This window comes from Miniopterus natalensis, chromosome 3 (genome assembly GCF_054644295.1).
Source record: "Miniopterus natalensis isolate mMinNat1 chromosome 3, mMinNat1.hap1, whole genome shotgun sequence".
In the NCBI taxonomy this organism is placed as follows: Eukaryota; Metazoa; Chordata; class Mammalia; order Chiroptera; family Miniopteridae; genus Miniopterus; species Miniopterus natalensis.
Genome location: NC_142083.1, coordinates 88,430,624 through 88,458,151, shown reverse-complemented (window position 1 = coordinate 88,458,151; position 27,528 = coordinate 88,430,624). Strand labels below are relative to the sequence as shown.

General features: G+C 47.5%; 1 protein-coding gene across 1 annotated transcript in view; it reads left to right on the top strand.

Moving 5' to 3' along the window:
- Window positions 1–424: 424 nt before the first annotated feature.
- ABAT (4-aminobutyrate aminotransferase) overlaps window positions 425–27,528 on the top strand; it is an 85,867-nt gene continuing 58,763 nt past the window's right edge. The window contains exon 1 of the mRNA XM_016199387.2: window positions 425–480. The gene's annotated coding sequence lies outside the window, so the exon portion shown is untranslated. The remainder of the gene's footprint in view (window positions 481–27,528) is intronic.

The window sequence follows — 27,528 nt, the reverse complement described above, 5'->3', positions numbered from 1 at the left end:
CCGGGAATCGAACCCGGACATCCTGGATCCCAGGTCGCTGCTCCACCGCTGAGCCACGCCGGCCGGCAGAGTCGCCCCCCTTTTAAAGACCGGCGCTCACCCCCCCATCAGGTAGGCTCCCCGCCGACTCGATGGGGGTCCTCGGCTGCTATTGCGCCGCTCCAATCCTCGCACGCGGCCCTCGGGGTCCTTCCTCCAGGACCCCCGCTCAGGCTCCCAAGAAGATCGGACTCTACCCCCGCCCCGCCTCCCCCACCCCCCGGGGGCGGTGGCCCGTGGCGGGCACGCTCATTGGCTGCGTTGAGAGCCAGGGCAGGGGGAAGAGGCGCTGATTGGCCCGCGCGGCTGGGCGGAGCCAGGGAGCCCCGCGAGTCGCTGGGGGAAGCGGGCAGAGACCCGGCGCAGCCCGAGCTCAGGGCGCAGATCCCGCCAGTCGGGGTCCCGGAGGTGGAGCCCGCACGTCGGAGCCCGGGCCTGGAGGTAAGAGCGAGGCGCTGGGTCGCGTGGGTCGGGCCCTTCTGCACGGAGTCGAGCTGGAGCCCTTCGGCCCTGCCCCCAGGGAGCAAACCCCGACTTCTCCTCTCAGAAAACACCGCCCTCATCCCCCCGAGACGTGGGGTCCCCTCCCCCGAAAAGAGAAGGTCTCCCACCTTCTAGAGAGCAAATAGCTTCCCTCTTCCTTCAGAAATGGGTCCTCCTCTTGACCCCAGGCTCTACAGAGAAGGCCCCCTCCCTAATTTACCCCTTGGGATGAAATGAGCCCCTCAGATTGGGCTTTAGCTCCCCCAGGTACCTAGGGCCCTCTCATCTCTTTGGAGATCCATGTCCCCTTCCCCTTCCCTAAAAACTAAGTTTGGGTTCTCTCCACCCACCCTCCTGAATGATGGGGTCTTCGCAGCACGTAGGTAACCGTGTGCTCTCCCCGTGGAAAATGGAGGCTCCCCGACATCCTGGGAAATAAGCCCCTCAAGACTCAAAGCTCCCAGGGTGGACACCCTGCCTGTCGCCCTCAACCCCATATGGACCTCCCTGCAGCCCCCTCCTCAGAAACTGGACTCTGGTATTCGCCTTTAGAGGTGATTCCCCCTCTCCCCCCTTCTCCACCCATAAGAAAGGCCTGGTTGCCTCAGACACACCACTAAAGGCATTTGGGGGGCTTCCCCTCTTCCTCCAGTAAAGACGATCGACCAGGGGCTTTTATACTCAGAAACAGGGTAAGGGTCTGGATACCCATCGAGACCAAGCCACCCCCCCATTGCGCTTCTACCTAGCCTTTTCTACAAAATCCTGTCCCACTAAGACCCCACACCCACCTCTGCCCGCCTCACCCAGTCCCATCTGCTCTGCCATGCCTCACTGCTCCACCTAATTCCATCTCACCTTGGCCAGAGGAAGAGGTGCAGTAAGAAGGCCTTGTCACTAAAGGCCTTAAAGCTGGGGTCCTGAGCCTAGAGAACCTTCCAGGAGCCTCCAAACTCTGACAGCAGAGATGGCTTCTAAGGCAGCAGAACTAGCAGGGACCCCAGGCCCCCCCCTACCTCCCCCCCAAAGGGCTGTCTGTGTTTAGAATATCTTCCCCTGAGGCAGTTCAACCCCTCTCCTGGAAAAAGGGGTCTTTATTGCACAGAGACGAGCCCCCGTTTTCTCCCTGAGGCTGCCCCCCCCCCCCCCCCAGCTCCTTGGGCATTGCCCAGTGGAATTCTCTAGGCGCTTGACCAGGGGAGATGGCTGCTGCAGGAGCTGTCCACTGGGCTGGAGACAGTGTTGACTTTGCTGCTCCAATGAAGCTGGTCTAAGGGACAGGGTGTTGGTGACTTGAGGGGGGCTGGGAGCAGCTCTCCTCTAGAGGGCCAGATTGTGGGGACTGCAAAGAGAAAGGCAAGGAGCTTTGCCTTGCTCTTTGGAGCTGTCCCCACAACCTGGAGTATGGAGAAGTGTGCGTCCTGGATGCCCAAAGACGTCAGCCCTGGGGAGAGAGAAATGGCCCTGTCTGGAGTGAACCCTAAGACCTCAAAGGGCTTCTAGATCAAGGTCCTGCCCCTTCCTTTGACCGTTAAGCAAACAGACGCATGAAGAGAGCAAGAGACTTGCTCAAGGTCACCCAGCCAATGGGTGGCAAAGCTGATCACAGCCTCACTAGGACTTGTGGGGTTCCAGGGTCCTGGACACTACTTCCAGTCCTCCCGTTTACACCCCAGACCGCTGGGCACTGCTGTCCCCACTTGTCAGAGGAGGTGCTGAGGCTCTGCCAATGTCACGCAGCTAGGAATGGGCAGAGCTGGAACTCGGTGACTCCCCCCAACAGGCCACCTTGTTTGTAGAATCCATTCCTGGGAGTTTTCGCTTCACCACTCACCCTGTGTGATATTTCTATTGAGCCCACTGCCAAATTTAGGCTTGCCAAAATCCAGATTGACCCAGGAGAGCAAATAAGGTTGGTTGCAATACGCTGGAGTCCAGACTGCTGCAGGACCCTCAGCTGCATAGCTAGGTTTGCTCCAGGAACTGTAGACAGGGTCCGAGGAAAGCACGTCCCCTTCCTCAGGGCTTCTTCCCTCTCAGTCCCTGGACATCCCTTCAGGCCCGAGTCCCCTGCAGCAATCTCCTATCCCTGTTCAATTTCCTGAGGCACTGAGTGGGACATGAGCTGGAACTCTGGCCTGTCATACTCCAGTTTAGAACAGGAGCCAAATTCAAGTGCCAAGATGAAGGTTTAGAGCATGAGGGGAACCACAGTGCATATGGGTTGAGAGATTGGTCTCTGACCCCTCTTATCTGGGTCCAGGGCCCAAACCTGCTACTTACTATGTAGGTTTGGGGAAATTATTAACCTCTCTGTGACCCGATTCCCTCAGTGTCCTTATCAGAGTAAAATGAGTTACTCTTCGAAAAGTGTGTAGCACACAGTAAATGGAAACAATGATTATGACTACTAGCCCGAAGTCATAAAGCCTCTGAAACAGTAGGGAGGTTGTGCTTTTAGGTGAAACTTATAACCTGCCCTGTAGATAACCTGCCAGGGGCCAAGGCAGTCAAAGTCGGCTGGCACTTGGAGACGAGTGACATCTGCCCGGAGAGAGTGCAGTATATGGAATGGACCGGAGGTGCAAAAGTTGGATGGGTTCAAAGGTCAACTCCTGACCACTGCTGGCTGGGGGACCTTGGGCAAATCATTCACCTCTCAGCCTTAGTGCACTCCTCTTCCAATTAAGTTTGTTGTAAGGTAGGCAGCAGATGAGAGACAGGGCTAGAGCAGGGTTTCTCACCTTCAGCACTGTAGACATTTGGGACTGGATGGTCCTGTGTGTGGAGCCGTCCTGTGCATGTAGGATGCTCAGCGTCATTCCTACCCTTTACCTTTTTGATGCCAATTGCAACCCCCCTCTGGTTATGACAACTAAAACTGTCTCTAAGCATTGGCAGATGTCCCCTGGTGGATGAAGTCACCTCCTCCACACCCATTGAAAACCACTGGTCTAATACGTGCTTTGCACAGTTGATGCTTGATACAAGACAGCGTCCTCCTTGCTCAGGCTCCTCCGTTCTGCTGTCTGCATGATGGAGGGGGTGGTGTTCAGCCCCTGAGTCTCCCAAGGCTAATGACAGCCTTAATCCCTCACATTTTAATCAAGACTTTGCCATCTCCAAATTATCTTCAGGTGTATTACTCTAGGTTTCCCATTTCACAGATGAGCAAACTAAGGCTCACAGAGGTTAAGTGACTTTCTAAGGCTGTTACCTCCTATCCTGCTAGAGGTCAAAGGAACAGCCATGCCAGTTTTAAAACAGTTTTAGAAGTAACCTAGTTGTGGAGGCTTCTTCAGAAGACCATTAGGCAGTCTCTTTCAAAATATAAACGCCATGCCCATTGACCCGGCCCTCTCACTTCTAGGAATCTCCTGTAGAAATGCTCACACGTGCACACAGAGAGACGAACACAGGACCGCAGGGCTTTTCTATACCAGCATAGGGAGGGGTTACACTGGTGCAATCACACCGGAAAATGAGTGTATTTTAGAAGAAGAGGTAGATCTGCATTCCTGACCTGGAAAGATCTCCAAAACTTATTTCATGAAAATGGTAAAGTCACAAGATCAATATATACAGTCTAATCCCATTTTGGGGGGGAAAGTAATATATTAAATCCATATGAAAATGGGTAGTTAAGGAAGTGAGGAGCATGGAAAGGACACACACACACACACACACACACACACACATATGAAAATATTCATAGAGGGTGAAGAAGAAAAGGCATACTCTAGCCAGCTTCCCATGCATTAAAAATGAGCAACGCAGAGCCCAGAGGTTGAGAGACTTGCTCAGGGTCCCTCAGCCAGGCAGTACGGCAGTGGGACTCCACCCCGAGATTTGAACCCCGTGTAGGGGCTTTCAGCTGCCCAGCTCCCGGTGTCTGCGTGATGGTTATGGTCTTGAGGACCTGCATACACCAGTCCCTCTGCAGGGATGTGGTGAAGCTGGTAGTCACCAGTGGCTGAAACCCAGGCCTGTGAGCTTCCTGAAGGTTCTGGGGCCAGGAGACAGGAATCTGAGGCCTTACCTCCACTGGCTGAGCCTCTGCCCTGGCCACGGGGGAGTCCTTCCACCGGCATCCCAGTGGGTCTTGGGGTTAGACTGACTGGTGCTGAACTGGGCTTCCACCAGCATGGGGGCCTCAGGCCATGGCCACTTTATCTCTCAGTGTCTCATTTCCCCATCTTAAAAAAGGGAACACTAGTAAATTGTGTTTAAAAAGGAGGAGCAATGGTAGAACTTACCTCACTGGGCTACGATGAAGATTAACTGAAACGGTTCAAACACCCGGTACACAGTCCTGCTTAGGCAACGCGAGCCCTGGCTCTCCCCTTTGCTCTGCGTGCCTGCCCCTTGCCAGGAGGCAGAGAGCAAGAGCCCCAGGAGTGACAGCTGATTGAATCAGCAACCCCCTCTTCTGGCAGAAAGTCCAGGGGACGAGGTTCTGAGGGTAACTGCTCGCTTCCCTGCTCCCTTGTGTCCAACTCTCCTTGCTTTTCTAGGCACTCCATGCATTCAACTATGTTACCCATCTCAGGGACAGGGTGGCCTGATGTGGCCTCTGATTACACATTCCTTCACTAATAAGATCGACTCTCCAAGGGCAGATTTTCCTCCTCCAAGAGCTGTCTCCTATTTTGTCCTTCCCACCCACAGCCTGGAAGCCCATTTCTCCTCCTCTGAACTCCCATCGCCCACATCCAAGGCTTCCTTGGGTCCAGAGCTGTGCACTGGTTTTTCTCTTTCTCTGTAGCTCCTAGCATGTGTCAGTACTTCATTCCTTTTTGTGACTAAACAATACTCGATTGTATGGGTAGACCAATTTGTGCATCCGTTCGTCCGTTGGTGGATATTTGGGTTGTTTCTGACTTTGAGCTATTGAGAGTAAGGCTGCTATGAACATGTATGTACAAGTTTTGGGTTGAAGACCGGTTTCCAACTTTTTTGGGGAAATGCCCAGGAGTGGAATTGCTGGGTAACACGGTAATTCTCTGTTTAACTTTTTGAGGAACTGCCAAACTACACCATTTTACATTCCCAACAGCAATGTGTGAAGGTTCCAATTTTTTCACATCTTTGCCATCATGTTATTTTCTGTAGTGTTTTTATTGTTGTTAATATTATTTCCATTCTCGCAGGCTCGAAGTGGTATCTCATTGTAGTTTGAATTTGCATTTCCCTGATGACTAATGATATTGAGCATCTTTTCATGTGCTTGTTGGCCACTTGTATATCTTTGGAGAAATGTCCTTGCAAGACCTCTGCCCATTTTTGAATTGGGCTGTTTGTCATTTTGTTGAGTTGTAAGAGTTCTGTATAGACTTAAATGTATTTTTGTGTTGCATTTCCTCTTGTATTTAGATATTTGCTCTGCTCCCATGTGTCAGACACTATCTTGTGACCTTGGAGTATCAAGGTGACTATAATACAGTTCCTGTCCACAAGGGGCTCACAGTCTAGAGCAAAGTTTCTCAACCTCAACACTATTGACATTTTGCTGTGGAGCTGTCCTGTGCATTGTAGGAGGTTTAGCAGCATCCCTGACCTCTACCCTCTAGATGTACACTTCCCCCCAAGTTGTGACGGCCAAAAATATCTCCAGATGTTGCCAAATTTGTCTGGAGAGCAAAATTGCTTCTGGTTGAGAATTACTGGTTTAGAGGCTAAGACAGGTGTGTATATCTACAATTTCAGTCGTATCTCTTGTGTCTCAGAGAGTACACAGTGGGCATTCAGGACATATTTGTTGAATGTTGGATGGATGGATGAAAGAATGGGTACAGTCCTTTTGTTGGTTGAGTAAATCGAGGGATGAGTGTTGAATGGATGGATGAATAAATGAATGTAATTTACAGGGTCTGGACATGTGCCTGAAACTCTCCTGTGGGAAAACAAAACACTAATCTTCCAACTGGAATATTCTACCCCCTCTCTGCACCTAGCACAATGGTTCTCATGTTTTAGCATCAGACTCCCCTGGAGGGTGTGTTAAAGCACAGTTTGATAGGCCACCAGCATTTGTGCTTCAGTAGTATCACTGGCCTGGCAGATTGCTCCCACCCGGTTTCCATATCCGGGGGGAACCTGTACCAGACTTCCCCTCCTCGCCAACATCAACATGCTGGAAATCTGTTCCTTGGCCACACTGAGGATTTTTTTCAAAGGTGCCCTAGCACTTTGCTCCTGGAAGTGTGGTCCAGTGACCAGCAGACTCACATCATCTGGGAGCTGGTTAGAAATGCAGACTCTTGGGCCCCACCCAAGCCTACAGACTGTAAATCTGCACTTTAGCAGCATCCTGGAGGGGATTCGTGTGCACATTCAAGTTTGAGAAACTTGTCCTAGGACATCTGTACCCTTGCAACTCAGAGCTAAACCTGCGCAGCTTTGCAGAGTTACATTGACAGCATCTGTTACAAGGTAAATGGTATCTGGTCTGGAATGTCATTAGGACATTATTGGTCATTCATATCTTTGCCTGATGTACTTTATCTCTTGGAATGTCTGAACTAACCTTGTTTGACCCATGGAGAGATAGAGGCCCATTGGAGCGTTGCCTTGCTCAAGGTTGTATGATGACCATGAAGCAGAATGGCATGTGCCATCCATTCCCCGGTGGCGAGCTGGATCCGGTGGGATTGAAACGCCACAGTGGCCATACGTGGAAACATGGAGGGTAGCATTCTGAAGCTGCTAGTTTGCTCTTCAAAAGTGGAGGAAGGGGAGCTTACTTACAAGTGGGTCAAGAACAAGAACTTAAGTGGTATTCTTTTAAAACATATATATATATATATATCTTTATTGATTTCAGAGAGAGAAAGGGAGAGCAAGCGAGAGATAGAAGCAGTAATGATGAGAGAGTCATTGATCGGCTGCTTCCTGCAAGCCCCTGACTCGGGACCGAGCCTGCAACTCAGGCATGTGCCCTGACCAGGAATCGAACCTCGATCTCCTGGATCCTAGGTCGATGCTCAACTGCTGAGCCATGCCCGGCTAGGCTGGTATTCTTTTATTCTTCTATTTTTCAACAAGTGTTTATTGAGTACTTAGTAGATGCCACATAAATGATGTCAAACAAGAAAAACAAGGCCTCACTTTTTTTTCTTTTTTTTTTAATTGAATTTTGAGAGGGAAAGAGAGAGAGAGAAATATCCATTTGCTGTTCCACTTTTTTATGCATTTATTGGTTGATTCTTGTATGTGCCCTGACCAGGGATCGACCCACAACTTTGGCGTATCGGGATGACGCTCCAACCAACTGAACTATTTGGCCAGGGCCAAGGTCTCACTCTTAGGGACTTCTGTCTGGGTGGGCAGTCTAATCATCTGCCGTACGTTCACTTTAATGGGTGTGTCCACTTATCACACAACTTTAATGTGTCTTGTACAGTACTAAGGGTGTGTGTGTGAGGGAGAGAGAGGGAGGCCCAGCTATTACTCTGGAAGATCTTCTAGGCTAGCTGGGAGGTGGGAGCAGACTCGTAAACAACTGCCGTTCAGTGAGATGAGTAACTGGGGCGGGGTGGGGGGTAGAGGTTCCAGCTGAGAGAAGAAAGAGTTTACGTGTCCCTGTCCCTGGGGGTGCTGGGGAAGAACCTTCAGGAGAAAAAGAAAAGACGGGAAAGATCTCAACAGAAAGAACATGAACAGAGAGGCTCAGAGACTTCCCAGAACACGGTTAAAAGAAAATCTTCAGAGAAAAAAAGGGTAAAATCATGACTTCCATACAGATACAAAAATGAACCCTTGTTAGAGATTTTATTAAACTAATTCATTGAGGGGACTGGGCAGATGTTAGAACTGGTTCAAAGGAAAAGTCAAATAAAGCATAATTGTCTATGGAGTAAAGGAATGTTGAACTGAGTGGCAAATGGATGGCAAACGGGTTAGACAAGACCGAGTTTTCTTGTCTACCAGTCTCCCACAAATTACAAAGAGTTGGAGAAAATAGCTTGAAGATAATGAACAGAGCTAGAGTCAGATAGCGTGAACGTTTGCATTGTATATAGACAGTGCATGATTTTTCATTGAAACTCCTTTTTTTCTATAAAGCCAACGTTCAGAGGATGGGGGAGGCATTAGCTGGAGCACAGGGTGGGTGAATGAGGAGAGGGGAGCTGCAGGAGGGCCAGACAGTGGACAGCCAGGCGGGAGCTGCAGGAGGGCCAGACAGTGGACAGCCAGGCGGGAGCTGCAGGAGGGCCAGACCGTGGACAGCCAGGTGACCTATGATAATGCATTTGGACTTGACCCAGAGACCAGTGGGGAATCATGGAAGAGTTTTAAACAGGTGAAGTGATTTGATTAGCACTTGAGAGAGATCCTTGTGGAAGCTAGGAGAAACCTGTTAAAAGATGAGCTTGTGGGGGCTTCACCTAGAGTAGGCTAGGCAAATTTTTCTATAAAGGAGAAGATAGTAAATATTTGTGGCTTTATGGGCCATACAGTTACTATTGTGACTACTCAATTGTCTGTACCATGACTGCAGCCATGGGCCATGTCAATGAATGGGCATGTCTGCGTTCTGATAAACCTTATCTGTAAAACAGGCCAGATATATCCCCATCATCACCACCATAGTTTGTCAATCCTGAACTAGAGCAATGTTAGAGAGGCTAGAGCTATCCTGTCCATGGTTTTTTTAATCAACTTTAAAATATATATATATCTTTATTGATTTCAGAGAGAGGAAAGGAAAGGGAGAGAAAGAGAAACATCAATGATGAGAGAGTCATTGATTGAGCCCGCAACCCGGGTGTGTGCCCTGACCCGGAATTGAACCCCTATCGCCTGGATCCTAGGTCGATGCTCAACCGCTGAGCCACACCCGGCCAAGCTCCTGTCCATGGTTTTGACAGGCGTCTTGTAGCCCTTCCTCCCTCTAAGTGCTTAGAATCCATTGGCAGCTATTGGTGAGAGCTCAGGGAGACCTTCTCCCACTTGCCTTTGAGTGGGTTTCATGAGGGAGCCAGACATTCCGGGGGTGGATCACTGGCCTTTGAGCAAAAGCTCTTACGACTCTGACCTCATTTGGGGCAAGGTTGCCTGAACGGCCTCTTACAGTAACCAAAAGAGCAAGCCATCACCTGGGCTGGACTTGTGGACCAGAGCCTGCCTCCCCTCTCCCTGCCCAGAGCTGTAAATAGCTCTCTGCTGGCTTTTCAGCTGAGTGCTGTTTTGGGGACAGGCTGGAAATGAGCACACCACGGAGCTTTTGTGCAAATTGCTGCCTGCATGCAGATTTGCATGCCTGGCATCCTGCCCCAGCCCTAAGTGCACAGCCTTCCCAGGAGCTGAGAGCAGGGCTTGAAGAAGAGCCACACACAGAAGAGCAGGGACATTCTGAACTGGGGACTGGGTCCAGGAGGGGTCCAGAGCTGGGCTGTCAGAGTCATGATAAGCTATAGGACAAGAGGAGACATTCAGAAGATCATGGATGAGTTTCAGCTCAGGCTCTTGCCCATCCTAATGGCAATGACCCATAAATAATGGCAGCTCATATTTGCCAAGCATTTGGTGGGCTGCTCTGAGGGCTCTTTGTAGATTTGCTCATCCATTGCTTACAACAACCCTGGGAGGAAAGACTGACCAGATTGCAGAGGTGGGAAATGGAGACTCAGAGAGGATAACTGCCTTGTCTGGGTTCAGTTTACTCATCAATCAATGGGAATGATATTGTCTTATACCTTTAGTATAACAGTGGAGTATGGGAGGACCAGCTGCCACAACAAATGAAGAAGCAGTGTTAAAAAGCCAAAAATAAAACCAGTGGTAGCTGGAGAAAGTCCAAAGCACTTCCTTCCGGCAGCAGCTGTCCACCAACAACTCAAGTGATTTGTAGGAATCCATCAGATTTGACCCTGTGGTCCTGCTGTGGGCCTGGGTTTGGCTCTGTTTCTTAGACACTCCTGTGCCGGGCTCTATTAGGATTATCTCATTTAATGCTCTCAATAACCTGGGTGGGAGGGTCCTCTTTTGTGAATGAGGACCAAGAATCAGAGCATTTTAAGTTTTTGGCCAACCTCACAGAGATAGGAAGAGCCAGAAACTGGACTTGAACCGAGGTCCAGACCCAAATTTTTGAACACAGGTTTCACTGGGGACCGTCAAGTGCCAGGGGGTTAGAGTCCCTCCTTCCCTTCCATGCCTTTCACCCAGTCTCTACGTACATACTTGCTCTGCTTTTTAACAATAATTATTTCCCAAATGGGTGATGCAGTGCATGGTAAAACAAACAGTACGAGTGGGTTTACAGAAGAAAGTAAATTTTCCTTAATTATGCCCATCTCCTGGACCCCTTCTGCTCCCTACAAGAGCTCTGTATTTTAAAAATGGTTATGGCTTGGCACTTTGTTTTCTATCTTTAACATATCACAGAGGTCTTTTTTTACCCCTTTTCATGGCTGCAGAGCCTTCCATTGTGCAGGGCACTTAATTTATCCAACCAGTCCCCTATTGATGGGTCTATAGGTTGTTTCCAATATTTTGCCACCACAAAGAAAGCCTGAGTGGACAGCCATGTACATGGTGATTTCAGACATGTTCAGATATTCCTGTAGGATAAATTCCTAAGAGAAGAATTGCTTTATTAGAAGGTATATGAGCATTTTTCCAAATACTTTCTGTAAACCATTTTCTTATCAAATATAACATGCATAGAGAAACATACACACACAAAAAGAGCAGCTCAGTGATTTTTTACGAAGCTAATAGTCATGTAACTGCCAACAAGGTCAAGAAGTAGAGCCAGAAATAACAGGCCCGCCCAGTCCAGGTGGCTCAGTTGGTTGGGGCATCGTCCAATACAACAAAAAGGTTGCAGGTTCAATTCCCGGTCAGGGCACATAACTAGGTTCCAGGTTCGATCCTCAGTCAGGAGGCAGCCGATTGATGTTTCTCACATTGGTGTTTCTCTCTCTCTGCCTCCTCCCCACGTCTCTCTCTAAAATCGATAAACATATCCTCAGGTGAGGATTTAAAAAAAAAGAAATAGCAGGCCCCATGCTCTTCTTAATCATTACCCCATCCCATGTCACCCATCCCTCTCTCACAGAGATCCTTGCTTGCTCTTACTTCTACTGTACTTACAAGTGTCCTACCTGAGGATGCATTCTTCATTACTGATTCAATTTGCTTGGGCTTTTTTTCACTGTATTATTTTGTATCTAACTTCCTTTGCAGACTGTAACATCTGTGCAATTTATCCATGCTATTTCCTGTAACTTGGCCATTCATTTTCATTGTTGCCTAGTCGTCCATAGCATGAATAGGCTATAATCCACTTATGGACTCCAGTGCTGATGGACATTTGCGTTGTTTGCAATCTGAATTTTGTCTTAGTCTGCTCATGCTGCTATAACAAAATAGGACACACAGGATGGCTTAAATAACAGAAATTTCTCACTGTCCTGGAAGCTAGAAGTCTGAGTTCAGGGTTCCAGCACAGGGCTCTCTTCCTGGCTTGCACTTGGCTGCCTTCTTGCCATGTCCTCACAAGGTAGAGAAATTGCTCTGGAGTCTCTCCCCCCCCCCTTTTTTTTTAAACATATCTTTATTGATTTCAGAGAGAGGAAAGGAGAGGGAGAGAGAGAGATAGAAACATCAGTGATGAGAAAGTCATTGATCGACTGCCTAGCCTGCAACCCGGGCATGTGCCCTGACCAGGAATCGAACTCCAGTCGCCTGGATCCTAGGTCGATGCTCAACCCCTGAGCCACACCCGGCCGGGCTCTTCCTCTTCTTAGAAGGGCACTAATCCTGTCATATGGGCTCCAGCCTCTTGACCTCATTAAAGCCTAATTATCTTCCAAAGGCCCCATCTCCAAAAAAAAAATATCACGTGGCATGACTTTAGCATATGAATTTGGAGGAAACCATTTAGTCCATAGCAAGGCTATTATAAATACAGGTATACCTGGTTTCATTGTGCTTTGCTTTATTACACTTCTCAGATACTGCTTTTTTTTTTTTCAATTGAAGGTTTGTGGCAGCCCTGCATTGAGCAAGGGTTTCCCCATAGCATTTGCTCACTTCGTGTCTCCGTGTGACATTTTGATAATTCTCACAATATTTCAAACTTTTTCATTATTGGTATATTTGTTATGGTGATCTGTGATTAGTAAGCTCTGGTTACTGCTATAATTGTTTTGGGGCACCACAAACTGTACCCATCTAGACAGTTGATAAATGTGTGTGTTCTCATTGCTCCACCAGCTGGCCCGTCACCCCATCTCCCTCTCTCTCCCTGGGGCCTCTATTCCCCGAGACACAACAATATTGAAATTAGGCCAGTTCACAACCCTACAAAGGCCTCAAAGTGTTCAAGTGAAAGGAAGAGTCGAACAACTCTCCCTTTAAGTCAAAAGCTAGAAATGACTAAGCTGAGTGAGGAAGGCATGTTGAAAGCTGCGATGGGCCGAAAGCTAGGCCTCCGAGCCAATTAGCCAGGTGGCGAGTGCAAAGGACAGGTCTTGAAGGAGTGTGAAGGTGCTGCTCCAGCCAACACACGAGTGATAAGAAAGCAAATACTGCTGAGACGGAGAAAGCTTTAGTGGTCTGGATAGAGGCTCAAACGTTCCCTTAAGCCAAAGCCTAATCCAGAGCAAGGATTCTGTGAAGGCTGAGAGAGGTGGGGAGGATGCAGGAGAAAAGTTTGAGGCTAGCAGAGGCTGGCTCATGTGGTTTAAGGACAGAAACCGTCTCCATAGCATAAAAGGGCAAGGTGGAGCAGCAAAGGACCTAGAATATTACACAAACGTGTTAATAAAGCGGTGGCAGGTTCGACTCCTGTGGGTAAAATGCTATCAAACAGCACCGCACGCTACAGAGGATTGTTTGCGAAAGGAAGAGTCCATTGATGCGGCAAACTTCACTGTTGCCTAATTTTAAGAAACTGCCAGTCATGTCACCCTCAGCAACCGCCACCCTGATCAGTCAGCAGCCATCAATATCGAGGCAAGACCCTCCGCCAGCAAACAGATTATGACTCGCTGAAGGCTCAGATGATGGTTAGCATTTTTTAGCCATAAAGCATTTGTTAATTAAGGTACGTACTTTAGGGTTTTGGGGCTGTTTTTCAGACATAATGCTACCACACACTTAATGAACCACAGTATAGTTTAAACATAGTTTTATATGCGCACTGAGAAACCCCAAAATTTGTGTGACCCGCATAATTGCAATATTTGCTTTTTGGTGGTGGCCCGGAACTGAACCCACAGCATCTTTGAGGTATGCCTGTAGTGTTGCCACAAACATTCTAGAATAAAGTAGCTGCCCAGTTCAGAGTCCACCAGCAGTGTGTGCGAGCGTTCCAGCGTCTCTGTATGCTCTCCCGCTCCAGCACTCTGACTTGTTGTTGTATTTTGTAATTTTAGCCATGGGGAGGCGGGAAGAGGCAGGAGGGTAGTTTTTAAAATCTCTCTACTTACTAACTGAACATGATGTTTATTGGTCATGTGAATTTCCTATTTTATAAAGTGCCTGTTTCCATCTCTTACCCATTTTTCTTTTGAGTTGTCTATTTTTTTTATTGCTTTGTAGGAGTTTTGTCATGCTGGATAATGAACCCTTTGCCAGTTACGTTTTGCAATTACCTTCTACGCTATATGTGATTTTCATTTTCAATCATGACTTGATTATTGGAATTTTTAATTTTTATATAGTTTGTATGTTTGATCTCTTATGGTTAATGCTTTTTGTGTCCTGTTTCGGAAATCCAAGGTCGTTGCCCTCTCTGTTATCTCCTAGAAGCGTTCACGTTTTGCCTTTCAGATGTATCTCTATAACCAGCCTGGGGTTGATTTTTATGTCTTGGATTAGGTAGGATCATGACTAATCTTTCTCTCCAGGTGGATAATCTGTTCGCCCCAATATCACTGCCACTTTGTCAGAAATCAAGTGCTATGTAAGTGTAGGTCTGTTTTTCTAGTTTCTGTTCTATTTCATTGGTGTGTTTGTCTTTGCCCCCATAGCACATTGTCCTAGCCACTTAGCCTTAGAAGTGATAGACCATACCAAAATTAATCAACATGTACTAACAACTCAACAAAATGTATTGTGCACCTCATACAGTGCCAGACAGTATAGTGATAGGGATATGATTTTAAGTATAAACACAGCTTTGAAAGGTTTGCAGTCTCGTAAGTAGCCAGACATGAACAGATAATTATACACAGGTGCCCTGTAAATGTGAAGGTATGTGGAGCTACAAGCCTTCTAAGGGAGATTTGATCTAGTGGGAGAGGGTCAGGGAAGGCTTCCTGGAGGAGGTGCATCATGAGGTGAAATCAGAGGGGTGAGTAGGAATTTAAAAGTCAGAAGCAAAGGAAAGCATTCAGGGCAGTGGGAACAGCATCTGTTAAGGTTCTGGGCTAGAACCCTACACGGGACAGACACAAGATCTAAGTGGCAGAACCCAGAGGGACAGGAAGGTAGTGTGCGCAGAGATTGGAAAGGTAGGAGGGACCAGACCTCCAGGCCTCTGAACCAGGTTCAAGGACTCGTTTTTATACCAAGAACAACTGTCCTAAAAAAATAACAAGTCCCCTTGAATCTTCTAGATTAAGGGCAGTTCTAAGAGCCTTCTTAGCATATGTAGGGTTGCTTCTTTACAGAATATGTGTGGCAGCCCCTGGAGTAATACATCAGTCCTATTTAGCCTCATGCCGCAGCTCCTGGCTCCTGGAGTTTCAGTTTTGCTGACAGTGGAAGTGACAGTTCTTTGAGTAGTCTGCCCGAGTCCTGCTGGCAGCAGCATCTGCCCAGCTCCATGTCAGGTCTGGAAGCCTCCTCGCCAGCCTGCCTGCTGGGTCATTCCTGGGATGGGCCTGTGCCAGACACCATGCTGTGGACTTGAATCATCCCTCCCATTCATCATCATCTCTACTCATCACCTGCTAGCACCTCGAAGCAGGTGACCTGCCATTGAAGAGTTGTGTATCTTTGGTGGAACAACTGTGCCCTCCCCACTCCTGGGGGACATTTGGCAAGGTCTGAAGATATTTTGGGTTGTTACAACTGGTGGGGGAGGTGATACTACTACAAGCCAGGGATGCTGCTAAACATCCTACAGTGCACAGGCCGGCCCCCAGCCCCAAAGGACAAAGAATTAACTGGCCCCAAAAGTCAGTGGTGCTGAGGCTGCGAGAGCCTGCTTTAGGGCACGCCTTCTCCCACTCTTTCTAGCGTTTTCACAGGAAGTTTGTGTTGGGGAGCACATCTCTCTCTAACACCTTGTCCACTGTGGTTGCTTCTTATTGAATTTCCAGGTTTTTATTCTCCTGGAATGGTAAGACCTAGGTTCATCGTTGGAGTCAGTAAAAAAACAAAAAAGGAGCCTGGCCAGTGTGGGGCAGTGGTTGAGCGTCGACCTATTCCGGGTCAGGACACATGACCAGGTTGAGGGCTTGATCCCCAGTAAGGGGCGTGCAGGAGGCAGCCGATCGATGACGCTCTCACCATTGATGTTTCTATCTCTTGCTCTCCTTTCCTCTCTCTGAAATCAATAAAAATAGATACATATTTTAAAAAAAAGAAGAATAAGGAGAGGGATGCTGAAGCCGTAATGTTTGGTTTGCGGTAGATTTTAAAAACTCACTATTCTGGAACCATTCAGGGTATTTCCAGTACTGCAGAGTCACCCCTGTGTTGGTAGGTGGGTGGAAAGGAAAGTCTCCCCCAGGGGCCTGAACCTCTGAGCACTTGCCATGTTATATTCTTTTCCCTCCTCTGGGAATGGAGAACGTTAGTAAATCCATGCCGTTGCTGCTCACCACCGTGTGCCAAAGGCGGCCGCATTTGTCCAGGTGAGCTAACCTGCGCCTTTATCTCCAGGGAGTGAGAAAACAAGCACAGCTCTCGACCTTTGTGTTTTCACTCCCTTGTCCAACAGAATAACTCTTCCCCAGATGCAAATGAGAGATTCACTTGGTTCAGACCTTTGAAGGACCCAAAGCTATATTGCAGGAGATAGTAGACTGTAACTGAATTTCACTGGGGCTGGTAATCTTTAACCCAGAAAAGGTTATAAAATGGGGCACGGTCCCCTTACAGATGCTGGGAAAGTGCCTGCCAAGGCTCAGCTGGCGCTGCAGGCACCTCTGCTGCACCCTCCCCCGCAACTTGAATGAGCAAGGCTAGCTGCAGGCTCGGGATGTCTGCACCCGAAGCTCGCCACACTCGCTTTCAGGGGTAGACCCTGCAAGCAAGGCCAGTGATGGGAGGGCTGCGCGGGGGCTACTTTCAACAAGGAGCAAAAGGGCACTAGTTTCTGTTCTGAGCACTCCGCATGTATTAATGTTTAACCCTCAAGGTAGTTCCTGAGTTCCTGTTCTTATCTATGATATTTGACAAATGAGGAAACTGAGGCACAGAGAGGTTAAATAACTTGTCCAAGGTTATATGTGGCTGAAATTTTCACCTTATGTGATTAAAAGAGTTCAAAGGCATTTTGGCCCAGAGAGTCAGTATGTCTATGTTAGGACAGGCGCCCTGTCATTCACAGAGAAAGCCCCAGGCCAGGTTGCCCACCTCTTTGGGGAAGTCATTGCCTGGGGCCTCCCCTCTCCATTGTAATTCTTTGTTTCTCTGTCTCCAGCACTAGACTGGAGGATAGAGGCTTTATATATCCTTTCTGTGTCCCCAACATCACCCCAGGATCTGGGATAAAGTGAACATGTGGCCAGTGTTTGTTGAATGAATGCATGAATACATTATTTGGATTAACTGTTTCAGAGAAGTTCTTCAGAAGGTTTGCTTTATATTTCCCAAAATTGCTTAGAGGGATTTCTTTGTTTCACTTTGGCCCCCCCCTTTTTTTTCAAGTAAACTTTTATTTTGAGATTGTAGATTCACACCTAGCTATGCCCTTCCCCCAGTTTCCCCCAGTGGCAACATCTTGCTAACTAACCTACAGTACAGAAATGGACATGCAATCCACTGATGCTTTATTTTCCTAAGCAACCATGTCCATGCATTAATAGTTTTTATGTGTTTTTTTAATGCACATTGAAATAAAGAGGTTACCATTAAGATAAATGTTTACTTATGTGCCATCTAATATCCCCTGCTGGGAAATGCAGTTTGAGACTCTAGAATCTGGGTGACTCAGTGGATTCCAGCTACTTGTGTGACAGGCAAGCCACCTGATGGAGCCTAGTTCCCTCATATGGAGAATGGGCGTGATAACAGAACCTGCCTCACAGAATTTGCTGTGAGGCTTTGGTTGTCAAGGCTCACGGTAGACCCCAAGAAATGGCGCCCTGATTCTTGCCAAGAGCCTCCAATGAGGCATCAGACACTTCTCTTGTTTTCTCTGGCCCTTGAGTTTTCACTGTTACATGGGAAGGTTGGATGAGATCACCAGGCTTTTATCCAGCTCTGGAAGTTTGTAATGTGAGACTCCTGGTTGCTGCTGCCACTTTGCTAAAAGAGGGGTTTGCATTCGGGTGCAATGGTGGGATTCTGGCTTTAGGCCGTGTCCGGGCAGGAGCTCACGGGCAGAGAAGGAAGCAGGAGAAAAAGGAAACTCTGGCAGGACACCACATCCTAACGCCTGAGTTCCAGTTGGAGGAACACCGTCCTGTGCTCCCTTCTCCCCCCACACATTGCCCTTCCCCACCTCCTCCCCATTCACGATGTGTCACACGAACACAATGCCCAGCTGGCCGTGTTCTGTGAGAGCCGCTGGGTCAGAGACCCCAAGCATTGAGCTTGAGCTGCTGGCACAGGGAGCCCTGGATCCATCCTCATCTGACCAGCACCTGTGTCTCCATCGGCTCTGCTTTTTGTTCTGAGTCTGTGAAATGAAGAGTCCCAGCTTTGCTTGGGGACGTCCTTTGGAAAGAAGAGTGGCGTGTCAATGCCACATGGCTTTAGGGGGAAGTTGCTGAGTCTACAAGATCATGTCCCCACTTGAGTTGGCCTTGTGGGAGGAAAGAGAACGCCTCAGAGATTCCTGTTTAGAGGCCAGAGTGAGAGGCAGATGGTTCGTATTGGTTGTGATAAGAGGCTGGTACCTTGCTGTAGTCTTCATTTTCTGCAGAAGCCAAATGATTGTCAAGAATGCATTTCGCCGCCTCTGTAAAATCACCCTGTAGCGCCAGGCTCGTGATTCTGCAGAAAAGCTAGGCAGCCAGACAACTGCTCTTTTGCTACAGGAGTGCGGGTGAGTTTTTTGTAACCTTCTCTGAGCCTCTATTTCCCCATCTGCAAAAGGGCACCACCATGGCATCACAAGATGTTTATGAGTATTATTGATATCTGGAAATCAGCACAGAGTGAGTGTAGATAAAGCCTGACCCACCAGAGGGCCCTTCAGCTTTCTTTGCTTTTCTCATCTGCGAAATAGGAAGAAGTCTTCCCTGTGATGGTGCAATGCTATCTCAAAAAGAACAGAACTCTTAGCGAGCAGAGAGACACAGAGGGTTATGGTGCTAACTGAATGGAGCGGCTAGCCCCTGAGACACCAGCTCCATTACCTGCTGTTCCTTGGGCAGGGCAGTGGCCCAGGTGAGTGGGCAGTCAATGCAGAGAATCTCAGAGCCTGGGCCCAGAGGAATGCCAGAGCTCACCTGGTCCAGCCACACCCCTGCTCTGATGCTTGTAGCTCTGCTCCTGGTTCTAGGTAAGAAGACACCCAGTCTCTGGAGTTGAGTCCACTCCAGGTTAAGGAGCTTTCTTAGTTATTGAGCCAAAATCTGCCCGATCTGATAATTTTTCTCTCATTTTGTCTGTGCCTCAGTTTCCCCTTTGTAAAATTAGAATAATAACTATTGCTGCATTATTTCACATATCTCAAGGACCAAAATAGTCAGAAAGCTCTGTACTCATGGAGCTCGCATTCTTCTGGGGATGTAGGGAAGGCAGACAACTTTTTACGGTAAGCAGGTGACCCATGTCAAGCAGAGAAGAAGGGGACAGGAAGGGCAGGGTGCAATTTAAAATTGCACCTCAAGGAAGACCAGAAAGGAGAGACATATGGGTCTCTGGGGAAGAGATTTTTGCAGTGGAAAGAACAAGAGCAAAGCTTTTGTGGTGGGCTCATCTGGCACATCTTAGGAGCAGGAAAGGAGTGGTGTGGCTGCCCCAGAGCAGGGGGGGGGGGCGGCAGAGAGGAGAGGGGGCAAGAACAGGGAGAGGTGGAGGGTGATGGGGTGTCCAAGGCCTCCTGAAGGCCGTTGCGGTGGCTTTGGCTTGGCACAAGGAAGGTACGGCCGAGGCTTGGAATGCCTATATCAAAGTTCAGCACGCTTTTTATGTAAAGGGCCAGATGGTTAACATTGTTGGCATTGCGGTCCCTGCAGTTGCCATCACAGCTACTCATGGCTCCTAAAAGCAGCCGCAGCAGCCATGAATGAACAAGCATGGCTGTGGTCCAGTACACCTGTTTTTACAAAATCAGGCAGCTGGCCACAGTATGCAGACCCCTGGCCTAGGATTTGAATTTCCAGGGCAGCACAGCCTCAGAATGTCCTCTTCGCTGGCCTCCCAGGAATCCCAGACTTGCCAGCTCCGAGCTTCCCTTTCCTCCACTGGCTCGGATGAGTCGAGAAGTTTCACTTTGTGTCGACTACAAATGCACTAAACTCCCTGACCATGTTGACCTACTTTCAACTTTTAAGTATTTCCACCTGGGGATTGGATCAATCTGACCTGGTTCCGTGCCAGCACACTGATGTCCTTTTATAGTCCATTCGGAAGCTCAGCTTCTTTTTGCACACCTTCGGAAACCAAACCAGACACGGATCAATTTTCAAGTGCATCTGGGCTCTCTGTTAATGCCGTGTCAAGTTATTCAATAATTGTTTTCCCATAATTAAATGTCTAGACACACTGGCTGCCATCAGCTGAGCTCATACTCCGTCAGTTCCTCTCTGTATAGTTGATCCTTGAACAACTTGGGGGTTAGGGACACAGACCCTCTGGCAGTCAAAAATCTGAGTTTAACTTTTGACTCCCAAAAAACTTAACTAGTTGCCTACTCTTGACCAGAAGCCTTACCAGTAGCATAAACAGTAGCATAAAGTTAGGTAGAGAAGAGACTGTTATGAAGAAAATCACAAGAGAAAATACATTTACAGTATTTATTGAAAAATATCTCCATATAAGTGGACCCATGCCGTTCAAACCCATGTTGTTCGTGAGTCAAGTGTATATTATTGGAGAAAGCTAGAGATGCTGCTTTTCTCCAAACATTTGAATAAATTAATAACACAGGTCAATAGTGATGATTCACAAAATACAAAAAGTTAGAAAAATTAGACTGACACTCCACAGCCCCTTATCCAAGGTAAAACAGCTTTGAACAGAAAACACATTTCTTCCAGACTTCCTTCCTTGTGTATTGGTTTATGGTTTTGTTTTTGTGCCTGTACAAAATTATAGCCAGACTGCCTATAAAATTTCATGGCCTTTTCTCTCATTACATTGATTCGAAAAATCATTTCCTTGCCTTTTCCCATCATTTTTGGTAAATCATTAAGTTGTTACATCACAGCTTATTTGAGCTGTCCTCAACTGTTGGTTGTTTATGCTATTCTCAGCCATCCACTCCTCTAAATGATACTTCTCTGAACATCTCCGAGCACAGACTATTCATTATTTAGGATTACCTGCATGAGCTAGATTTCTGGAGGTAGAATTATTTGGGGTTCAAATATTTAATATCTCTTGATTCCTTGTGGCTACATTGTTTTACAAAAGGGGAGACCCAGATAGTCTCTGGGAGTGTCTGGAGAGGAAGCCAGGGGTAATGTTCTGACTCACAGATCTGAGGTCGGAAATGCAAGTAGCATGACTCTTGTTGGTTGGTTTATCTTTCTGGGTCTCATTTCAAAGAGAAATTGACCTTGCACCTGACACACACTGTCAGTTTCACAAAGCAGTTGAAAGAGAAGGCAGGCTTCATAATTCCTGCGTCAAATGTTGCTATTTCTTGAGAATAACTGTGTGGTGGCGAATTGGCCACATTTCTCAATAGAGCCTCTAGATCCCCTGGGTTAGGGCTTTGCACACAATAGAATGTCAGTAATTGGTTTTTTATACTTGTGTCATTTGGGGAAGTATCTTCTCTGCCAAGCCCTCAGTTCTCTCATCTGTAAAATGGGAATAGTAAGAATTCACTCCACAAATACTGAATGTGCCCATTGTGGGTACCAGGCATAGTGCTATGTGCTGGGACACTCCATCTCTGGGGAATGGGGAATAGCATGGAAAGCATGTATTAAGAAGATACGCACACATTAAATGCGTAAGTGCAAACTGTAATAAGTGGAAAGAAACAACACAGGGAGCTATAAGAAATTATGGCAGGACAAATGTATTTCCATGAAGTTCAAAAAAGCTTCTCTATAGAAATAACATGAGCTGTTTGAGACCTGAGGAACATGTAGAAGTTGGCCAAGGAGGAGTGAGGGAAGCAGTCCAGGAGCAAGAATGGCCAGTGCAAAGGCCCTGAGGCCACAGAGCTCTGTACTTTCTAGGAATCAGAGGCAGGAATGGCCAGAGAGAGTGAGTAAGAGGCAGAGTAGTGTGACATGAGCTAGGAGAGATAGGGTGGTAGATGTGACTTGGGCAGCATCTCAGAGGCCTAATGAAAGACTGGGAACCAACTTTGACCTGAAGAGTGAAAAGCTAAGGATGAGGAAGCAGGAAGATGACTCTGCCCCTCTGTGGTCTTGATGAAAGATGACCATGCTGGTCTGGAGCAGCTAATGGAAATGAGGGAGAGAAGCAAATGAATTAGAGACATTTTAGAGGCAGATTAGAATTCCCTTTCTACCTCCCTTCTCTGGTTTCATCTTCAAACTGTTAACCAGGTAGTTATGATCATGCGCAAGAAGTCAGCGCTAATGTGTGGTTGACGTTAGTGCCAGTTTGCAAGAGGCAAGAGAGAAGCCTGCGTTTCTGAGGCCGAGCCACACTTATGGAAGCAAAAAGCTGGGTGGGCTCAACTGCAATGCATCCTGGCCAGGGGTTAGGGATGTTGGCAACCCCAGATCCTGCATCTTTCTCACTTTGAACAGGATCACCTCAGAACCAGTCATAAAATCACCACCATCCCCATCTCCAGTAGAACATAGCTGGTACTCACATGTCCTAATTAAAATTAGTGCTGGCATTTGGCCTGGGTGGCAGGAGGGAGCTGGAATGAGCTGGCCTTCCCACATGGATCCCATGAAAGAATGAAACCACCCTTGTGCCCACCTGCTCTGAGGGGGTGGAAACCTGACCTTGATGAGTTCCTCCAACGCACGTCCTACCAAGACCAGAGGAGGCACGCCAGTGGAGGGATTCATTCATTGCCTGGTTTATTATCAATTCTTGAGGTCCCACGCTGGTACGAAGTTCAGAGCATGTTGCAGGCTTTTTAACTAATTCATATTTGATCTATATATTGATTAATCAGATTATTTAAAATTAAGTGCCACAAGTCAAATTCCTTTCCCCGGAGCTTAATTTTTACAGACCCGTGTGACCAACATGTTGTAAATAGGATATCTGGCTTTGATGTGGCTACATGAGGGGTGAGATTTCTGGATGAACTTTTGTTCAAACTCCAGCTCCCTGGGTAATTAGCTCTATGATCTTGGGCATGTCGCCAAAACTACTTAAGCTTCATTTTTCTTGTCGGTAGCTCGTAAAAACACCTACTTCCCAGGGTCCTGCAAATAGATGGAGTTAATCTATGTGAAACACTTACTTAGAACGGGACCCAAATTATAGCAGGTGCTCACTAATCATGGCCCATATCATTATTTAAGGTTTAGACCCATCCAGGTATATATCAGCACCGCCCAAGCTGCATTCTCCAATAAGCCACACATCGCTGCTGAGCACTGAAATGTGACTAGTCCGAACTGAAATGTCCTTTAAACGTAAACTACATATTGATTTTGAAGACAAAGTATTATAAAAAAACTATTAAGATTTCATTAATTAGTTTTTATATTGATTATATGTTGAAATGATATTTTGGATATACCAGGTTAAATAGAATGTACAGCTAAATATTCATTTCATCTGTTCCCTTATTTAACGTGGCCACTAGAAAAATTTAAATTGCATGCGTAACTCGCATTTATATTTCTTTTTGACAGCACTGGTTGAAAGGTCTGATTTATGAAGTAGGAATGAATAAGAAATAGGAAAATCATGGGCTTGGCAATCAGAAAGGTTTGGGGGTTATCTGGGTAGCATCACTCTCTTACTAGGGAAGTCACTTAACCTCTGTGTGCCTCAGGTTTCTCATCTGTAAAACGGGAGCAAGATTCCCTACCACCAAAGGGTTGTTTTGAGGCTTAAATGAGATCATACATGGGAAGTACTTAGCTCAGTCATAGGCACAAAATAGGTGCTCAGACAAAAGAGAAGGTTCTAGCTTTTGTCACATGCCCTAGGGGTGTTTAGTATTCAGAAGTGAGCTGAGCAGATCCTGAAGATGAATTAATAACAGTAACTCTCATTTGTTCAGCAAGATGACTTTGGCTTGCTGTTTTCATCTCTATCGCCGCCTTTGACCTTCAGGATGACCCTGGGAGGTATAGTCAGCCCCTTATAGAGCTGGGGAGACTGAGGGGCAGGAGACCTTCAAGTTCTGAGCAGAAGCCAGAACCAGCTGTGTTCCCTCAAAGCTTATCTGTCTCCGAGGTGTGTTTCAGTTTTTGCTTCACCCTCTAGTTCTGGGGCTTCTGTAGCCATGCCCTGAACAAGGAAAAGACCAGTACCTAGTGCAAGCCAGGCCGACTCTGCTGAGCTGTGTATTATCTAGAGGGATGTGAAAGGCATTCTTGGGCCTCTTTTGTTTCCCTGTCCTGTGGAGGGTTATGTTGATACTTGCGACAGAGAAGAGGCAGCTCTTAAAGCCATGTTCCCTGGACACCTTAGTCCCCACTTATGTCTCAACCCAGCTTCATACCCAAGTGAGGAGCTGCTGGGGACACAAGAGACACTGTGCCATACATTCTCACTTGCAGTTTCCTTAACAACACATTAAACACTTTCTTGTGTCGGTACACAAAGCACTACCTCATTTTTTATTAGATGAATGTTATTCTGTATTATGGATGGACCAAAATATATTTAGCCAGTTGCTCCTGATGGACATTTAGGTTGCTTTCCGTTTATGTCAACGAGACAAACTTCTTCAAAAAGAATTATGCTGAGAAAAAAAAATGGTCAGTGCATTTAAAATTTTATAGATTTTGATAAATTTTTCTCCAAGATATTTGTATAAGTTGACACCCCCATCAGCAATGTATGAGGTGCCAATTTCCCCACACTCAACATGGCCAGATATTTCGTGATAATACGCCAGTGTGGAGAAAGCAGAGGGAGGGTGAGAGAGCAGCGGGGAGACCAGTCAAGAGGCTAGGGCAGCTGTCCAGCTGAGAAATAACGGGTACCTGAGCTAGGGCAAAAGAGAGAGAGAGGGGAGGAAGGAGACCAGAGCTAGTGTGGGAGTAAAATTCCAGGGCGCGGCAGTGGAAGGTCCTGGGAAGAAAGAATCAAAGACGGATCTTGGGTTTCCTCCTTGATCAAATGGGTAGACGGTGGTTCTGTTACCTAAGATGCTGAACACAAGAAAGGGAGTCGGTGTGGTGAAGGGAAAATCATGGTTTTCACTGAGAACATATTGAGCTTAATATGCAGGACGTCCTGTTGGAGGTCTCTCCTGGACCAGGGAGGAAGAATCAGGGATGGTGAATCATTTGTGGGAACCACGAGTGTGTGAGATCTCCCATGGATGGATGGATGGGTGGGTGAGAGACTGGATGGATGGATGCATGGATGGATGGACAGACGAAAGAAATCTCGATTTTATTCTATTTAGATTGAACCACGTGAAATTGCTGTTTTTGTTCAAAAATTATCAAATACTTAATTTTACACAGGCTGTAGTATTTGAGGGGAAGGGTACTGATGCCTGCAATTTAATTTGAAATGCATCAAAAATGGGATTAATGGGTAAGGATAGGTGTGTGATAAAGCGAGCAGGGTAAAGAGGTTAGCGGCAGAGCTAGGTGGTGGGTATGCAGGTATTCACTTTCAAATTCATCTCTGCTGTATGTTGGAAATTTCCATAATCAAATCATGGGAATTGTTTTTCAATGGTCAAATGTTGGCAGTTTCATGTGTTTTCCCTAATATTTACTCCTCATTTGGCGAGGTTCCCATTTTGTAGCATCAACAGATCTGCAGAGCCTCCTTTGGCTCTTTTTCCCCCCCCGAGTTGGAGGCCGAGGGGCGGCGTCTCCCTCAGAGCTCTGGTTGAATTGCCCTAACGTGCTGATTACTGCGCTCAGTTTGCCCGTAGCTGGCTTGTAATAATTATAGATTTTCCCTGCGATTTGATCCCATTGGTTGCTACGGCAACGGCGTAATAGCTCAACTGAAGCACTGTCTCGGTGATTTAGAACCAGCATGTCTCTCTCAGCCTCCCGTCTGGGTGCCCCCACTTCCTCGCAGTTGTCATGGCAACTGATGAGCTGCAAGTGACTGAAAGCTCTGTGTGCCCCCCCCCCCATTCACCTTCCCCATCTTGTGACCATTTCCACTCTTCTGGCCCCCTGTGGACAGGCATTGACCCTAGCTTGGGCCATAATGGGGGGGCTTTAATGGGAGGAGGCTACAGTAATGATTCCCCAGTGCCCCCCAAGCCCCTGGGGGAGTGTCAGGTGGATTGCCAGAGCAGGAGCTGCCCATCTGCCCCCGGAGGTCTTGGAGAGAGCTGGCGCCCCTCAGAGCCCCTTCATGGCTGTGGATGTCACAGGCTGGGTCTGCGGCAGCCAGCACCCACACCGGCACCGGCATGGGAGTCCTGGGGAAGCCATCTGGGACTGGGAAGCCATCTGGGACTCCGAAGCCTTGGATCTCTGCTTTGTAGCTTCAGGAGTTCCTGAGCCTGTTAGAGGACAATCTAGGAAGCAGCCCCTGAAGAGGGGGAGGCAGATAACCTGTTTCACAAAGTCCCAGATCATCTCTCCGGTTTAAACCCAGCTGAGCTTAAAACATCGCTTTTAGAAACCCATGTTCTCTTTTTCTGTTTATCTCTTTCTTCCTGTCTCTTTCTCTTTGTTTCTGTGTGGATTTTTCCTTTCTGTTTCTGTCTGATCTCCCCCCCACCTCCTTCGCCTCCCCTCCATCCTTGCGCCTCTGGCACTTTCTGGGAACCAGCTGAGCATTTCCTTTTCCCAGTCTGCTTCGCTTCCAAGGAGTCCTTCCCTCCCTCCCGTACCTGAGCCCATGGTCTGGGGACTGCCTGGAAGGCTGGGGCATCCTCGGAGGGGGAACTGGGACCCAGCGGCACCTCCTAGGATGGACCAGCCGGTCATGTCCCTAGGACTCTGCAGAGTGGCATAGAGGAGCGGAGCTGGGCTTGCTGCGGGACCCCAACAACCAGGCTCCGTGAGTGCAGGGGTGCGTGTATGTACCTTCATGTATCCGCCTTTATCTGCTGGCATGTGGAGGTGTGTCTCTGTGTGTCAGTGACTATTGTGTGTGATGTTGGCTGTGCATGTGTGTGTGTGCAAGTGTGCCTGTGTGTGACTTTCAGCCTGAAGGACACACAATTGTACATGACAGATTTTTCAAGGATGCTTTGTGGAGAGAACACAGCTGGACAAGCCCCTTTAAAGTGGGAATAAAATAAACAAAGATGGGTATGAAATGATAGCTAAGGAATTGTTTTGGTCAGACATCTGCCTTCTGGCTCCAGGAAATGAAGTAAGGGTCACCTTGAAAGGCATTTTCGCTCAAGCCCCAAAATAAATTCTTCCTTTCCATTCTAAGAGCTAAAACAACACACGCACACCCCTTTCTCTTTGAAACTCAGGGGAATGGAAGGCTCAGTCAGGGGGCCTGATGTGGGGGGCATGGATTTGCAGTGAGAATCTCTTGCCTTCCAACCTGAATGGCTTATGCCAAGAGCAGGCGTGAGGAAACTTAGGATAGCAACTCTCATGCATCTTTTACTTCTTTGGTCAATGAGAAGTT